Genomic DNA, 15,961 nt, shown 5'->3' with positions numbered 1-15,961 from the left:
TGAGGAAAGAGCTATCTGTGAGGAAAGAGCTGTCTGTGAGGAAAGTGCTATCTGTGAGGAAAGAGATATCTGTGAGGAAAGAGCTATCTGTGAGGAAAGAGCTGTCTGTGAGGAAAGTGCTATCTGTGAGGAAAGAGCTGTCTGTGAGGAAAGAGCTGTTTGTGAGGAAGATTTATCTATGAGGAAAGTGCTATCTGTGAGGAAAGAGCTGTCTGTTAGGAAAGAGCTGTCTGTGAGGAAAGAGCTGTCTGTGAGGAAAGTGCTATCTGTGAGGAAAGAGCTATCTGTGAGGAAAGAGCTGTCTGTGAGGAAAGTGCTATCTGTGAGGAAAGAGCTGTCTGTGAGGAAAGTGCTGTCTGTGGGGATAGAGCTGTCTGTGGGGAAAGAGCAGTCTGTGAGGAAAGAGCTGTCTGTGAGGAAAAAGCTGTCTATGATGAAAGTGCTATCTGTGAGGAAAAAGCTGTCTGTGAGGAAAGATTTATCTATGAGGAAAGAGCTGTCTGTGAGGAAAGAGCTGTCTGTAAGGAAAGTGCTGTGAGGAAAGAGCTGTCTGTGAGGAAAAAGCTGTCTGTGAGGAAAGTGCTATCTGTGAGGAAAGAGCTGTCTGTGAGGAAAGAGCTATCTGTGAGGAAAGATTTATCTATGAGGAAAGAGCTGTGAAGAAAGATTTATCTATGAGGAAAGAGCTATCTGTGAGGAAGATTTATCTATGAGGAAAGAGCTATCTGTGAGGAAGATTTATCTATGAGGAAAGAGCTGTCTGTCAGGAAAGAGCTGTCTGTGAGTAAAGTGCTATCTGTGAGGAAAGAGCTGTCTGTGAGGAAAAAGCTGTCTGAGGAAAGTGCTATCTGTGAGGAAAGATTTATCTTTGAGGAAAGAGCTGTCTGTGAGGAAAGAGCTGTCTGTGAGGAAAGTGCTATCTGTGAGGAAAGAGCTGTCTGTGAGGAAAACGCTGTCTGTGAGGAAAGAGCTATCTGTGAGGAAAGTGCTATCTGTGAGCAAAGATTTATCTGTGAGGAAAGAGCTGTCTGTGAGGAAAGAGCTGTCTGTGAGGAAATAGCTGTCTGTGAGGAAAGAGCTATCTGTGAGGAAAGAGCTATCTGTGAGGAAAGAGCTGTCTGTGAGGAAAGTGCTATCTGTGAGGAAAGAGCTATCTGTGAGGAAAGAGCTATCTGTGAGGAAAGAGATGTCTGTGAGGAAAGAGCTATCTGTGAGGAAAGATTTATCTATGAGGAAAGAGCTGTGAGGAAAGATTTATCTATGAGGAAAGAGCTATCTGTGAGGAAGATTTATCTATGAGGAAAGAGCTATCTGTGAGGAAGATTTATCTATGAGGAAAGAGCTGTCTGTGAGGAAAGTGCTATCTGTGAGGAAAGAGCTGTCTGTGAGGATAAAGCTGTCTGAGGAAAGTGCTATCTGTGAGGAAAGATTTATCTTTGAGGAAAGAGCTGTCTGTGAGGAAAGTGCTATCTGTGAGGAAAGAGCTGTCTGTGAGGAAAAAGCTGTCTGTGAGGAAAGAGCTATCTGTGAGGAAAGTGCTATCTGTGAGCAAAGATTTATCTGTGAGGAAAGAGCTGTCTGTGAGGAAAGAGCTGTCTGTGAGGAAAGAGCTATCTGTGAGGAAAGAGCTATCTGTGAGGAAAGAGCTGTCTGTGAGGAAAGTGCTATCTGTGAGGAAAGAGCTATCTGTGAGGAAAGAGCTATCTGTGAGGAAAGTGCTATCTGTGAGGAAAGAGCTGTCTGTGAGGAAAGAGCTGTCTGTGAGGAAAGTGCTATCTGTGAGGAAAGTGCTATCTGTGAGGAAAGAGCTGTCTGTGAGGAAAGAGCTGTCTGTGAGGAAAGAGCTGTCTGTGAGGAAAGTGCTGTCTGTGAGGAAAGAGCTGTCTGTGAGGAAAGTGCTGTCTGTGAGGAAAGTGCTATCTGTGAGGAAAGAGCTGTCTGTGAGGAAAGAGCTGTCTGTGAGGAAAGTGCTGTCTGTGAGGAAAGTGCTATCTGTGAGGAAAGTGCTGTCTGTGAGGAAAGAGCTGTCTGTGAGGAAAGTGCTGTCTGTGAGGAAAGTGCTATCTGTGAGGAAAGAGCTGTCTGTGAGGAATGAGCTGTCTGTGAGGAAAGTGCTATCTGTGAGGAAAGTGCTGTCTGTGAGGAAAGAGCTGTCTGTGAGGAAAGTGCTGTCTGTGAGGAAAGTGCTATCTGTGAGGAAAGAGCTGTCTGTGAGGAAAGAGCTGTCTGTGAGGAAAGAGCTATCTGTGAGGAAAGAGCTGTCTGTGAGGAAAGAGCTGTCTGTGAGGAAAGTGCTGTCTGTGGGGATAGAGCTGTCTGTGGGGAAAGAGCTGTCTGTGGGGAAAGAGTTGTCTGTGAGGAAAAAGCTGTCTGTGATGAAAGTGCTGTCTGTGAGGAAAGATTTATCTATGAGGAAAGAGCTGTCTGTGAGGAAAGAGCTGTCTGTAAGGAAAGTGCTGTGAGGAAATAGCTGTCTGTGAGGAAAAAGCTGTCTGTGAGGAAAGTGCTATCTGTGAGGAAAGAGCTGTCTGTGAGGAAAGAGCTATCTGTGAGGAAAGATTTATCTATGAGGAAAGAGCTGTGAGGAAAGATTTATCTATGAGGAAAGAGCTATCTGTGAGGAAGATTTATCTATGAGGAAAGAGCTATCTGTGAGGAAGATTTATCTATGAGGAAAGATCTGTCTGTGAGGAAAGAGCTGTCTGTGAGGAAAGTGCTATCTGTGAGGAAAGAGCTGTCTGTGAGGAAAAAGCTGAGGAAAGTGCTATCTGTGTGGAAAGATTTATCTTTGAGGAAAGAGCTGTCTGTGAGGAAAGAGCTGTCTGTGAGGAAAGTGCTATCTGTGAGGAAAGAGCTGTCTGTGAGGAAACAGCTGTCTGTGAGGAAAGAGCTATCTGTGAGGAAAGTGCTATCTGTGAGCAAAGATTTATCTGTGAGGAAAGAGCTGTCTGTGAGGAAAGAGCTGTCTGTGAGGAAAGAGCTATCTGTGAGGAAAGAGCTATCTGTGAGGAAAGAGCTGTCTGTGAGGAAAGTGCTATCTGTGAGGAAAGAGCTGTCTGTGAGGAAAGAGCTGTTTGTGAGGAAGATTTATCTATGAGGAAAGTGCTATCTGTGAGGAAAGAGCTGTCTGTGAGGAAAGAGCTGTCTGTGAGGAAAGAGCTGTCTGTGAGGAAAGTGCTATCTGTGAGGAAAGAGCTATCTGTGAGGAAAGAGCTGTCTGTGAGGAAAGTGCTATCTGTGAGGAAAGAGCTGTCTGTGAGGAAAGTGCTGTCTGTGGGGATAGAGCTGTCTGTGGGGAAAGAGCTGTCTGTGAGGAAAGAGCTGTCTGTGAGGAAAAAGCTGTCTGTGATGAAAGTGCTATCTGTGAGGAAAGAGCTGTCTGTGAGGAAAGATTTATCTATGAGGAAAGAGCTGTCTGTGAGGAAAGAGCTGTCTGTAAGGAAAGTGCTGTGAGGAAAGAGCTGTCTGTGAGGAAAAAGCTGTCTGTGAGGAAAGTGCTATCTGTGAGGAAAGAGCTGTCTGTGAGGAAAGAGCTATCTGTGAGGAAAGATTTATCTATGAGGAAAGAGCTGTGAGGAAAGATTTATCTATGAGGAAAGAGCTATCTGTGAGGAAGATTTATCTATGAGGAAAGAGCTATCTGTGAGGAAGATTTATCTATGAGGAAAGAGCTATCTGTGAGGAAGATTTATCTATGAGGAAAGAGCTGTCTGTGAGGAAAGAGCTGTCTGTGAGGAAAGTGCTATCTGTGAGGAAAGAGCTGTCTGTGAGGAAAAAGCTGTCTGAGGAAAGTTCTATCTGTGAGGAAAGATTTATCTTTGAGGAAAGAGCTGTCTGTGAGGAAAGAGCTGTCTGTGAGGAAAGTGCTATCTGTGAGGAAAGAGCTGTCTGTGAGGAAAGTGCTATCTGTGAGGAAAGAGCTGTCTGTGAGGAAAAAGCTGTCTGTGAGGAAAGAGCTATCTGTGAGCAAAGTGCTATCTGTGAGCAAAGATTTATCTGTGAGGAAAGAGCTGTCTGTGAGGAAAGAGCTGTCTGTGAGGAAATAGCTGTCTGTGAGGAAAGTGCTGTCTGTGAGGAAAGAGCTGTCTGTGAGGAAAGTGCTGTCTGTGAGGAAAGAGCTGTCTGTGCGGAAAGAGCTGTCTGTGAGGAAAGTGCTGTCTGTGAGGAAAGTGCTGTCTGTGAGGAAAGAGCTGTCTGTGAGGAAAGAGCTGTCTGTGAGGAAAGTGCTGTCTGTGAGGAAATAGCTGTCTGTGAGGAAAGAGCTATCTGTGAGGAAAGAGCTATCTGTGAGGAAAGAGCTGTCTGTGAGGAAAGTGCTATCTGTGAGGAAAGAGCTATCTGTGAGGAAAGAGCTATCTGTGAGGAAAGAGCTGTCTGTGAGGAAAGTGCTATCTGTGAGGAAAGAGCTGTCTGTGAGGAAAGAGCTGTTTGTGAGGAAGATTTATCTATGAGGAAAGTGCTATCTGTGAGGAAAGAGCTGTCTGTGAGGAAAGAGCTGTCTGTGAGGAAATTGCTATCTGTGAGGAAAGAGCTATCTGTGAGGAAAGAGCTGTCTGTGAGGAAAGTGCTATCTGTGAGGAAAGAGCTGTCTGTGAGGAAAGTGCTGTCTGTGGGGATAGAGCTGTCTGTGGGGAAAGAGCTGTCTGTGAGGAAAGAGCTGTCTGTGAGGAAAAAGCTGTCTGTGATGAAAGTGCTATCTGTGAGGAAAGAGCTGTCTGTGAGGAAAGATTTATCTATGAGGAAAGAGCTGTCTGTGAGGAAAGAGCTGTCTGTAAGGAAAGTGCTGTGAGGAAAGAGCTGTCTGTGAGGAAAAAGCTGTCTGTGAGGAAAGTGCTATCTGTGAGGAAAGAGCTGTCTGTGAGGAAAGAGCTATCTGTGAGGAAAGATTTATCTATGAGGAAAGAGCTGTGAGGAAAGATTTATCTATGAGGAAAGAGCTATCTGTGAGGAAGATTTATCTATGAGGAAAGAGCTATCTGTGAGGAAGATTTATCTATGAGGAAAGAGCTATCTGTGAGGAAGATTTATCTATGAGGAAAGAGCTGTCTGTGAGGAAAGAGCTGTCTGTGAGGAAAGTGCTATCTGTGAGGAAAGAGCTGTCTGTGAGGAAAAAGCTGTCTGAGGAAAGTTCTATCTGTGAGGAAAGATTTATCTTTGAGGAAAGAGCTGTCTGTGAGGAAAGAGCTGTCTGTGAGGAAAGTGCTATCTGTGAGGAAAGAGCTGTCTGTGAGGAAAGTGCTATCTGTGAGGAAAGAGCTGTCTGTGAGGAAAAAGCTGTCTGTGAGGAAAGAGCTATCTGTGAGCAAAGTGCTATCTGTGAGCAAAGATTTATCTGTGAGGAAAGAGCTGTCTGTGAGGAAAGAGCTGTCTGTGAGGAAATAGCTGTCTGTGAGGAAAGTGCTGTCTGTGAGGAAAGAGCTGTCTGTGAGGAAAGTGCTGTCTGTGAGGAAAGAGCTGTCTGTGCGGAAAGAGCTGTCTGTGAGGAAAGTGCTGTCTGTGAGGAAAGTGCTGTCTGTGAGGAAAGAGCTGTCTGTGAGGAAAGAGCTGTCTGTGAGGAAAGTGCTGTCTGTGAGGAAATAGCTGTCTGTGAGGAAAGAGCTATCTGTGAGGAAAGAGCTATCTGTGAGGAAAGAGCTGTCTGTGAGGAAAGTGCTATCTGTGAGGAAAGAGCTATCTGTGAGGAAAGAGCTATCTGTGAGGAAAGAGCTGTCTGTGAGGAAAGTGCTATCTGTGAGGAAAGAGCTGTCTGTGAGGAAAGAGCTGTTTGTGAGGAAGATTTATCTATGAGGAAAGTGCTATCTGTGAGGAAAGAGCTGTCTGTGAGGAAAGAGCTGTCTGTGAGGAAATTGCTATCTGTGAGGAAAGAGCTATCTGTGAGGAAAGAGCTGTCTGTGAGGAAAGTGCTATCTGTGAGGAAAGAGCTGTCTGTGAGGAAAGTGCTGTCTGTGGGGATAGAGCTGTCTGTGGGGAAAGAGCTGTCTGTGAGGAAAGAGCTGTCTGTGAGGAAAAAGCTGTCTGTGATGAAAGTGCTATCTGTGAGGAAAGAGCTGTCTGTGAGGAAAGATTTATCTATGAGGAAAGAGCTGTCTGTGAGGAAAGAGCTGTCTGTAAGGAAAGTGCTGTGAGGAAAGAGCTGTCTGTGAGGAAAAAGCTGTCTGTGAGGAAAGTGCTGTCTGTGAGGAAAGAGCTGTCTGTGAGGAAAGAGCTGTCTGTGAGGAAAGATTTATCTATGAGGAAAGAGCTGTCTGTGAGGAAAGAGCTGTCTGTAAGGAAAGTGCTGTGAGGAAAGAGCTGTCTGTGAGGAAAAAGCTGTCTGTGAGGAAAGTGCTGTCTGTGAGGAAAGAGCTGTCTGTGAGGAAAGAGCTATCTGTGAGGAAAGTGCTATCTATGAGGAAAGAGCTGTGAGGAAAGATTTAGCTATGAGGAAAGAGCTATCTGTGAGGAAGATTTATCTATGAGGAAAGAGCTATCTGTGAGGAAGATTTATCTATGGGGAAAGAGCTGTCTGTGAGGAAAGAGCTGTCTGTGAGGAAAGTGCTATCTGTGAGGAAAGAGCTGTCTGTGAGGAAAAAGCTGTCTGAGGAAAGTGCTATCTGTGAGGAAAGAGCTGTCTGTGAGGAAAGAGCTGTCTGTGAGGAAAGTGCTGTCTGTGAGGAAAGTGCTGTCTGTGAGGAAAGTGCTATCTGTGAGGAAAGAGCTGTCTGTGAGGAAAAAGCTGTCTGTGAGGAAAGAGCTATCTGTGAGGAAAGTGCTATCTGTGAGCAAAGATTTATCTGTGAGGAAAGAGCTGTCTGTGAGGAAAGAGCTGTCTGTGAGGAAATAGCTGTCTGTGAGGAAAGAGCTATCTGTGAGGAAAGAGCTATCTGTGAGGAAAGAGCTGTCTGTGAGGAAAGTGCTATCTGTGAGGAAAGAGCTGTCTGTGAGGAAAGAGCTGTTTGTGAGGAAAGTGCTATCTGTGAGGAAAGTGCTATCTGTGAGGAAAGAGCTGTCTGTGAGGAAAGAGCTGTCTGTGAGGAAAGTGCTGTCTGTGAGGAAAGAGCTGTCTGTGAGGAAAGTGCTATCTGTGAGGAAATTGCTATCTGTGAGGAAAGTGCTATCTGTGAGGAAAGAGCTGTCTGTGAGGAAAGAGCTGTCTGTGACGAAAGTGCTGTCTGTGACGAAAGTGCTATCTGTGAGGAAAGTGCTGTCTGTGAGGAAAGTGCTGTCTGTGAGGAAAGTGCTATCTGTGAGGAAAGTGCTATCTGTGAGGAAAGAGCTGTCTGTGAGGAAAGAGCTGTCTGTGAGGAAAGTGCTATCTGTGAGGAAAGTGCTATCTGTGAGGAATGAGCTGTCTGTGAGGAAAGTGCTGTCTGTGAGGAAAGAGCTGTCTGTGAGGAAAAAGCTGTCTGTGAGGAAAGAGCTATCTGTGAGGAAAGATTTATCTATGAGGAAAGAGCTGTCTGTGAGGAAAGAGCTATCTGTGAGGAAAGATTTATCTATGAGGAAAGAGCTGTCTGTGAGGAAAGAGCTATCTGTGAGGAAAGATTTATCTATGAGGAAAGAGCTGTCTGTGAGGAAAGAGCTATCTGTGAGGAAAAAGCTGTCTGTGAGGAATGTGCTATCTGTGAGGAAAAAGCTGTCTGTGAGGAAAGAGCTATCTGTGAGGAAAGTGCTATCTTTGAGGAAAGATTTATCTATGAGGAAAGAGCTGTGAGGAAAGATTTATCTATGAGGAAAGAGCTATCTGTGAGGAAGATTTATCTATGAGGAAAGAGCTATCTGTGAGGAAGATTTATCAATGAGGAAAGAGCTATGGAAATAAGGGGGAAAGTAAAGTAAAATAAAGGTTTTATTCAAGCTATAACAGACAATAAAGATACAGAGTACTTAACAGTCCAGGATCAAAAACTGGAAAGAGGCAATTGACTCCTCCTCCAGCCCTAATATACCACTGCTAAACCCCGTCTCGACGGGGCAGCTAATAGGCTAACCGATAATGATTGGCAACTGACCTCTACCAATTATAAACCAGCAACAAAACCAGCTCTAACTAGTACTGTACCAAATAAAAAACAGTGTGCTTATATCTTCTCAAGCTTATTAAGCATTCAAATATTTTTATGACTGCATTGTGAGATCTGGGTGACTGAACTACTCTAATAGACCCTAATAGGTCTTATATGCGGTAACTACTCATTGATAGTATGTCTACTGGGGAGCAGCTACCTTCACCCCATTTCAAAATATTCCATTCCATACGCCTACTTTATTATTATTATTATCCTTTATTTATATGGTGCCACAAAGGTTCCACAGCGCCTTACACAGTACATAAATGAGCACACAAGAAAAAACAGTAATAGCAATACAAAATAATGCAGGACAAGGACATGGTTTATATACATTGCTGCATACCACAAGCAGCAGGGCCTCAGCAACCAAGTGTTAGGTGCCAATTGGGGAGTTAGGAGTAAAAGATACTATGAGTAGGGGGAGGAGAAGCACGTGAGGGACGAGGGTCCTGCTCGTGAGAGCTTACATTATAAGGGGGGGGGCAGACAGACAGGGGCAACACAGATAGTGAGGAAGGAGCATGGAGCAGTGGGTTAGGACATATGCCGCGGAATGTGTATAAGATTTGTGTTATGTCAAAATGAAGTCCTTCATTCATCTATCTCTATGACAAAAATAGATTTTATTTATGTGTTATTTGCATGAGAAATGTACAAAATAAAGTAGTTTGCCCTTTAATTTTTGTCTGTTACATTTTAGCATCTAAATACATCCAGCTAAAATGTGGCTATTATGGGACTGCCCCGCCTTCCTAATAGTGAGTACTATAGTCAGTGGGTGCTTCTTACATGCTAGGCCATCCCCAACATGCAGTGGCCACGCCCCCTCCAGTGGGGGGACCCCTGGGATGTTGCTATACTCTGGTCCAGGATTTCTCACAGCAGCCCTAGAGGGAGACAATAGGGATTAGGGCTTAGTGGTGGGGTAGAGTGGAGGAACAGGAAGGGTAGTTGAGAGAAGTAGAGAAGGGAGACTGGTGAGAGAAAAAAGGTGGAACAGCAAGTGGAGGAGACTAGAGGGGGAGGATAGGGGTGGAAGAAGTAGGTAAAGCAGAGGATTATGTAGACACTGAATAAGGATGGTGATTGAAGTAAAGTTGTTCATACTGTGGTAATAAGTGAGGTGAACACTGGTGTGGAGGCTGTGTGATGTAGGGACAGTGTGGATAAATGTGGTTAGATGTTCAAGATACAGGCAAAAGAACAGTGCTGCTAATATATGAGCGCAGCTCCAAAAGTGAAATATAAAGAGAAGTAGGTGAGTAATGGGTGCAGGAATTAGTTACTAAAACAAGGAATGTTAAAGTAGATAGTAGGGAAGCAGTGGAAAGAGGCAATACAGTACAAACAGGATTTTCAGTAGCATGAAGGCAAAAATTACAATGTACAGAGCCAATCTAGTCAAAGGTGTTTTGAACATCAAGAGCAATCAGTAAGGGCAGCACTTGAAATGTTTAAGCAGGGAGTGCAGTAAGGAGTTTCCTGGATATACGGTACATACAGCAGCTGTTAGTGATGGTGAATTGGCTTATTCCCACAATTATGTTTGATGTCCTTCAGAAAGTGTTCTGGCTTTCAGGATACTCTCTTTCAGTTTTCCTCCAGTTTATCTCCAGCATAACTCCGTCATAGTTATTAAATTGTAAGTACACTTATAATCTAACACTTTGAAACTAACACTAACTTTAGCAGCCTAACAGATCACTAATAAGTATAGCTACAAACATGTGTACTTCATTTATAGTAATGTCCACTAATATAAAAGTAGTAGTAGATTACCTAAAATTATTTTTTAAAACTGCGCAATGGCAATCAAGGTAACAGCATCCGATGAGAACAGAAGTAGTAGATTGCCATTGCGCAGTTTTAAAAAATTATTTTAGGTAATCAAGGTAACAGCAACTGCAATTCAGGCTTATGCACCTATAAAACTTTTTCTAACTAAATGTCCATATAGTGGCTGCACCAAACTGCAGGATAGGTCATTTCCGCCACACTCATAGTAACATATTTTTAGGCTCTATATTTATATGCTCTCCGAGGATATAACAATGTTTTTTGGCTATGATCCAGTACTTTACATGGGAAACCTATTCTGGTCAATACTGATGGTCAAAGGTTTAATCCCTGTGAGAGTTTCTGTCAAAATATCTGAAACAAACATTTTTTTAATATATATTTTTTTTTGTAGAAACAGCAACTATACAAAGAAACAATATACTGTAAATAAAAAACTAAAAATGAAAGAAACATTTTAATCAGCGTGGAGGATTTTTGTTGTGGATGTGATAAGTAGGGCGCACTGCAGAAAAGGCAAATTCACAGTGAAATAGGTTCTGATTTGCTGGATCCAACGTGATTTTGGTGATATACGTGGCTGCCAAATTTAAAATTGCAATTTGTTTAAGATTGATTTTGCCTTAAAACAATTTGCTGCTTTAAGATTAGCTGCTATTTTGCCAAAATCACACTAGTTCCAGTAAATCAGAACCTTTTAAATATATCTTATAGGGCGGGATGCAGCAAAGGGAGAAATGCGGTCAAACCCCCAAAATGCGTTTTTGACCACATTTCTCATATGCACCAAGCCCTGGAATGCGATGCACTGCGGGGCTTGGCTGTGGTGGAGATGGCGTTACCCTATAGAAGCCTATGGGCTTCTATCGGGAGAGTGCTGTGAGAGGGATCCAATCGGATCCCTCTCATCACCCCCCGCGGCACGTACGGCCTTCATAGACCCATAAGTCCCTCATTTGCAAAGGACAGCTCTTACCGAGAATTTCTTCATGCATACTGACGTACTGTAATTAAAGCTGGCATGCATGCGAATGGTGGTGGGATGCATCACACCCGAATGCAATGCCTCATGCATCCCAGTCCTAATGTTTTAAAAATGACCTTGTTAGTTTTAGCATTATTTCTGTTTCTCTTAGGTCATAACCACTTTCCCAACAGCATAATCCTTGTAATCTACACTTCTCACTTCCCTGGACAGTTAGCTCTCACAGGTATAACCCTCTGCCCTCTTGGTTCTCACCCTGCACTATTCCTGTTCCAGTGTGCACCTCACAGTCATTGGCTCTGATACTTTATGTACGCCCTCCCAGCTCACTGGGGATCAGATGTATGAAGCTATGGAAAGTGATAAAGTGCAGAGTTAAAAATGACCAACCAATCAGCTCCTAACTGACATGTCACAGGCTGTGTTTGAAAAATGACAGTTGGGAGCTGAGAGGTTGGTCGTTTATCACTCTACACTTTATCACTTCCCAGAGCTGACCCTGGGTCTTTAACTGCTATTGTTATCTGTCAGTCACTTAGGGGAGTTGTATCAAAGCTTGGAGAGAGACAAAAGGGGGCCTGATTCAGAGATGGACTCTAATGCGATCGCAGTTGCATTTTTGTACGTAACACAGCTGGGAAAATATGCTAATGTTTGCTAAGCTCACCAGAGCATAAGACACCCACTGCTGCCTTCTTTCCTGTGTGCGACGACACATACCTCCGTATATATATTAGTAACTTCGATGCAGATCTAGCGCCCATCTTGCCCTTGCGGCAGGTCATGCTGCGTAGAAGATCGCAAATGCTAATTTAAGCACTGTCCATCCACTTTATCTCTCTCCAAGGCTTTTTGCCCAATAGTTCTATAGCAATCTTACTTGATTTTTTTTATTTGAATATATTTTACATTTGTACTTGTTGTCATTTTCCCTGTGGATACTTTGAAGTAAATTCAGTTGGTTGTAAACTGGGTCCTGCAAGCAGTTCTCACAGCGTACTCGCACTGCAAAGTTCTTTGCAAATCAATTCTAAACTCACATTGATTTCTAGTGGAAATTAGCATTTTTTTGGGTGCAAGCCCCTGAACAGGTGAGAAGGTAGGGAATTTTTTTTTTTTACATTTGAAACTTTTTTCTCTATTTACAGGCAGAAGCATACATGGGTCACAGTGATCTGTGTATGTTTCTGCCAAACTCACAGATCACAGGCAGGTGTATTTATTTCACCAGTTTTTACAGGAGAGTTTTCCCATCTCATGAGAGTTTAGAAACTCTCCGCTTGATAAATTCCAGAATCCTATCTTCATTAGTGAAAAGGTACTCGAGTTTTGCCGATGGTGAATTGAAGAAAGTTTGCTAACTCTCCAGTATTTTTCCCGTAGCAAAGAAGATCTCTCTCCCGAGTCTGACATTAGTAAATATGAGAGTGGAAAAAATGCCCAAACTCTCCAGAGTTTGCAAACTCTCCCTTTAGTAAATTTACCCCTAAGCGTTTATTCCAACTTTTTACAAACTTATGTGTAAACACTAAAAAAACTATACAAACTTTTTTTTTGCACCCAAAAATACTGGAAAGACTTTTAAATTTGAAGAAAAACGGTATTTCAAACATTATCAAAAAGTGCAAAAATCAGTCATTTGAAACCTTTTAACCACTTGCCTGGCGTGATCTTATCGTTTTGCGATCACGCCAGGCAGTGCATTAACTGACATAGTGACCTGTCAGAAACGCACAGTGGGCGGCTGTCGGTAAAGAATAATCTTTCAGCAACCGCCAATAGCAGAATGACCTCCCGGCCCCTCTGCATTTCCACACCGTCTGCCGTGCTGCCAATAACTGCTGATCGGCAGCACCTCCCTCCCGGGGACTGCAGAAGAAATGTAAACTAGCCACTCCTCAGCCCCCCAGTGTGTACCTCGTGGCTGAGCAGCCGCTGGGAAAATCAAAGTCATGATGGCGTTATGTTCCAAACATCGACAGTCCACTATACTAATGACCTATATAATAAAAATCGTTGTTAATGTTATGTGTTTTTTAAAAAAAAGATTTTTGTTTTTTAATAAAATCGGGGATAATTTTGGATAACTTTTAAATAGATGTTCTTGATCCAATTTAATAATAACAAAACCCAACAATTTCTGAGCGGGTTTTGGGAAAAAAATTTGCCAGTTAAGTGGTTAAAAATATGCAGTACTTTACTTATGGCCACTATCCTGTTAAATCAGTTTTAATTTTTAGTATTCAAGGAAGATTTCCCCACTTTTACATGCACTTCCCAGTCACGTAACCTTGCCGCAAATCCCACGTATTGACATTTCTAATTGAATCATGCATTTCTCTGGTGTGCGCATTTGTGCGATGTATGTGAGTTTCATGGAACAAACTAAATTTTAATTAAATAGACCCCTCTGTGGTGTCTTATAAATAAATTATAATAATAGCCAGTGCCAGATTAAGGTCCAAATGGGCCTGGAGCTGACATTTAGTTAGGGCCTATTGTGTGCTGCTAGCGCTGTGCAATGTGACTATTGATGTTGGTGCATAACTAGCAGTGTGGTTTGCACAGGATGTGTGGCCTGTGCCGTGAGGTCTGGCTAACTTCACGGAGGGCATAGCTAGCTCCTACCTTCAACCCATTTTATAGTGGAGCTATAACAAAAATAATGTATTTTTTGTAAAAGGGTTGCGACTGATTCAGAGAAGGTCGCAATGCCAATGGTTTTGCAAATGGCTAATCTTTTGCTACTGCGCATTCATATATGTCACACTGTACCACAATGGTCCTGTGAGCGCAGTGAGGATTTTTTTGCAAAGTAAATGACAGATCGGATGGCAATGGGGTGGGGGTGTATTTAACCACTCAAGAGCAGATGTGCCACGACCATTTCTGTGGCGTATCACATCTTGTGACTGCAATCCCCTACACAGTTAAAAATGGCTCTGGTGTCCTTCTTCCTACAGCCATTCTGCGCGACCATAGGGTTACTCGGACGTTCAATGATCGGTCAATGTGTGTCCAATTGTTACATCCTCATGCACAAGCGCTGGATCGGAGATGCCGACTGTGGGCGTCTCAGTAAAATCCTGGATGCTGATACATTTGCAAATTTTTGCACGTCCGTTGTGTTCGGGATCGCAGCTGCAACGCCATTTGCGACTGGCTCTGAATCAGGCCCCATATTGTCTACCTTTCCTTGAGTGCTAGAGTAGTTTGAGTTATTAAAGAAATTATTGTTCGCTGAGTCTTGCCATATTTCTATAAATGTTCATACCACTTCCCTAGCCACTGTAGTAAATGAATAAATAATCTGCCTTCTTAGCTGTAGCCTTTAAATAAAAAGCCACAATCGCAATACTGGATCAGGGCAGTAAGGGTTAAACTACTTCTTTGCAGATGTGCATATGTGAGCTGGTTTCGTCTTTTTTTGCTCTGTTATTGCCATCATGAGATACTGTAGTGCCAGTAGAATGTGGCAGAGCAAGTTCCACTATAATACTAGTTAAATAGGCAGAGATCCATTCTCAAACAGCCAATCACAAGCAGTTTTACTAGTGCAGGCAGTCTCCATCATCATCTGGTATTTTCCCCCACCCTTGACCAACCACAGATAACACCGCTTGCTCAGATGTATATGTGTAGGTGTATCAATCTGAATCTGATTGCATTGACATGAACGCTTCCTTACTGTACTCTGCCTACGTTAGAAAGTCCCAATTATCCAGGTACTGGCAGGCCTAAGTGCCAGAATCACGCAACTCTGCATGGGAACATAGCCGTGCGTCCACTTTCTGGGTATGTACAGAGCAATTACATGCATAATACGCTATGCAAACTTCCATATTGCTCACTCCCCTGCCTGTTCATTATTTACTAAGTCATGTTACCTGCATAATACAGTCTTCATAGTGGAGGTACAGTGAAGGTGATTTTTATATGAATGGCTTTCATCCCACTGAGTTGTCTTAGGTATGTTACAATTAGGGGTGTGCACCGGCCACTTTTCGTGTTTTGTGTTTTGGTTTTGGATCTGGATCTTTCTTCGTGTTTTGGATCTGGATTGGTTTTGCCAAAACCACCCTTCCGTGTTTTGGGTTCTGGGTTTTGTGTTTTGGATCTGTATTTTTTTGAAAAAAAAGCATAAAAACAGCTAAAATCACAGAATTTGTAGGTTTTTCTGCTCCTATGCTATTATTAACCTCAATAACCTTAATTTCCACTCATTTCCAGTCTATTCTGAACACCTCACACCTCACAATAGTGTTTTTATGTCCAAAAGGTTGCACCGAGGTAGCTGGATGACTATGCTAAGCGACACGAGTGGGCGGCACAAACACGTGACCCATCTAGGAGTGACACTGCAGTGGCAGACAGGATGGCAGTTAGAAAAACTAGGCCCCAAACTGTACATAATGCAAAGAAAAAAAGAGGTGCAAGATGGAATTGTCCTTGGGCCCTCCCACCCACCCTTATGTTGTATAAACAGGACATGCACACTTTAACAAATCAATCATTTCAGCGCCAGGGTCTGCCACACAACTGTGGCTGAAATGATTGGTTCGTTTGGGCCCCCACAAAACAAGCTGGCAATTAATGTGTCCCTGCACAAACTGGCTCTACGGAGGCAAGATGTCATCCTCATCCTCCTCATCCACCGATTCCTCACCCTCTTCAGTGTGTACATCCTCATCCTCACAAAGTATTAACTCGTCCCCACTTGAATCCACCACCACAGGTCCCTCTGTACCTTCTGGAGGCTGGTCTCCCTGGAAGAGCTGATAATTCATTTTGATGAACATCATCTTCTCCACATTCTGTGGAAGCAACCTCCTACGCCTTTCGCTGACAAGGTTCCCGGCTGCACTAAACACTCTTTCGGAGTACACACTGGAGGGGGGGCAACTCAGGTAAAATAGAGCCAGTTTGTACAGGGGCCTCCAAATTGCCTCTTTTTCCTGCCAGTACAGGTATGGACTGTCTGACATGCCTACTTGGATGCTGTCACCGATGTAATCCTCCACCATTCTGTCAATGGTGACAGTATCATATGCAGTGACAGTAGACATGTCAGAAATTGTTGCCAGGTCCTTCAGTCCGGACCAGATGTCCAAACTTGGTCCTGCCTGCC

The 15,961-nt window shown here is 43.4% G+C and overlaps 1 protein-coding gene across 3 annotated transcripts in view; it reads left to right on the top strand.

Annotated features, from left to right (window-relative positions):
* The window catches only part of ADCY5 (adenylate cyclase 5), an 836,213-nt gene that overhangs the window by 362,742 nt on the left and 457,510 nt on the right, over positions 1 to 15,961 (top strand). The gene's annotated exons all lie outside the window — the stretch shown is intronic.

This window comes from Taudactylus pleione, unplaced genomic scaffold, assembly GCF_031769625.1.
Source record: "Taudactylus pleione unplaced genomic scaffold, aTauple2 ptg000977l, whole genome shotgun sequence".
Lineage (NCBI taxonomy): Eukaryota > Metazoa > Chordata > Amphibia > Anura > Myobatrachidae > Taudactylus > Taudactylus pleione.
The sequence above is the reverse complement of the archived record's forward strand: the minus strand, read 5'-3'. Positions and strand labels throughout refer to the sequence as shown.